Source organism: Aptenodytes forsteri, unplaced genomic scaffold, assembly GCF_000699145.1.
Source record: "Aptenodytes forsteri isolate BGI_AS27 unplaced genomic scaffold, ASM69914v1 Scaffold76, whole genome shotgun sequence".
Classification (NCBI taxonomy): domain Eukaryota; kingdom Metazoa; phylum Chordata; class Aves; order Sphenisciformes; family Spheniscidae; genus Aptenodytes; species Aptenodytes forsteri.
The window spans coordinates 1,916,159-1,918,371 of NW_008794444.1; positions in this window are offsets into that span (position 1 = coordinate 1,916,159).

Below are 2,213 nucleotides of genomic sequence, written 5' to 3' on the forward strand. Positions count from 1 at the left end.
ACACGTCTTTTAAATACTTCCAGGGATGGGGACTCAACCGCTTCCCTGGGCAGCCTGTTCCGATGTTTAACCACCCAAAAGCATAAATAACGGTGTAAAGTGTGTTTATTTGTGGGCACAGCAAAAGGATGTCAAATGTCTGATCCATGCACGGCTCGTGCTTCGGGGAACAAGTGACACCTTTGCAGCATTTCCTCGTCCCCGTTGCTTTGCGGGCAGGGAAGCTCAGAGGTGAGTACGAGACCCGCTCGGGTGTCAGGAGATGGCGAGGGAGGGAGACGCGATGGGATCGAGGCAAACCAGGGGCTGAACCCCTCCACGGGTGAATCCACTCCCCAAAAGTGGCCGCGTGCTCTGGTGGGTGCTGGAGAAAGGAAAACTCTGGGTTTGCGCACCCTTCGGCTTAAAAAGCAATGCACGTGTCTGAATCCGTCTCATTTGGGGGAAAAAAAAGTAGCGGGGAGATGAAGGCTGCCCGAAGCCACCGGGAATGCCCAGTCCCGTGTGCAGAAGCATCGATCCCGCAGCAGGACGACGAGATGCGGCTCACCAAGTCGCTTCCAGCAGCTCCTATACGTCAAGCGCAAATAGTCCATCTCACCCCGCTCACGAGTTTGCACGTAACACGCTTTAGCTTTCAGTATGCCTGGTGACTAATTAAACAAACAGGAGCGGAGTTCCCTGCCAACAAACCCCAGCCATCTGTCTCATCCTCCGGCTCCATCCTAATAAATGGTCAATCAAAGAGTCCCTTTCCCCTCACCTCCGTGCCGACAGTCCTCTTGCCGTCCGGGCGTGCTGAGGGACGGCCCGCGGAGCTGCGAGGATACACCATCTGCCACGCCGGTGTGCACGTCTTGCATGGGAAGACGGAGCGAGGCTGGTTAAACCACCGGCGTTAACGGCACGAGGAGGTCCGGGCAGAACGCCGCACGCTTGCACGTTGCTAATTTAAGGGTTGCCAAGCTTGCTTTGCCGATAACGCCTCTCAGGTTTTGCATTTTGCACATCTGAAGTGGTAATAGCAGCGATCAGAAGAGTATTTAGGGATGAAACGTCAAATGCAGCCTCCGCGAGGCCGGGCAGATTGGCGAGAGACGGTGTACCCCGACGTGCAGCAAGTCATGAACGAGCGAGAGTAAAAGGACTGAAGCCACAGAGTCTGTCCCGTGCTCCAGGAGACATCGAGAACGTGCCTGATAATGAACCCCCCCTGCCACTTGGGACCCCACAGTACCTATTCCCCATAGCGTCCCCAGGACGCAGACGCGGAGGAGCGAGATCCTGACGTAACCGCATACGCTGTGATGTTTGGAGGTTTCTATGGTAATTAAAAAAATGTATCTGCAACCCGTGGAAGAAATACCCTGCTGCATCACTAGATGCAGTGCGGGGCGGGTGCCTGTACAGATCAGGGCGATATAAGGATCCCCAAGCTGGCTGGAAGCAAATCTCCTTTTCCGGGGCTAATCAGCCGGGGTGGAGGGACTCATCAACACCTCCGCGGTCAACTCTCTTCCCCGCGGATGGAGCATCCAACGTGCAGACACTGTGTCCTGGGAGCAGAGGCACCCCAGCCAGCTCTGCGCAAACACAAGGCAGAGCGAGTGGAGAAGCAGGATAATTCTATTTTATACGGCAATTGCTGGGGGACCCCAGGATCTTCGCGGATCCAGCCGGAGCATTTCTGCAGGGCTGCAACTCCCGGGGCAGAGAGCGGAGGCTGTTAGCGGGCTTTGGCATCGCCCGCCCTGTCGTTATTTGGCCGGAGCAGAGCTGACAGCGGGGTCTGGCCAACCTTTGCTGCCGGCATCCCAGGGTGGCTTGGTACGGCAACATCTAGGCATCGTCTACGTTTCTGTTTACCTATTCCGAAAGAAAACAAGAGGCCTGCAGTAATATTAGCCAAGCAGGTGGTCTAAGCACATTAGTGAATCTTGACGGCTCATGAGTTCAAAGGAAGCAGTTGCTCATCTCCGTGGAAGCTATCTGATAGCGCATTTAGCTGAAGAAGGGATGAGTGTACCCACCAGCACACAAAGGCCCAGATTTCCTAGCTCATTAAGCCCAAGTGTTAGTGAAAATATCATGGTAGGCAGGGTTATTAAATACACCACCTCTTCCATTTGTTCCTAAACAAAGTGTGGGAATCGGCCACTGGGATGCTAGCGTTTTCCTTACCTTGGGCGGTGAAGTGGAGCCGTGCAATTTAT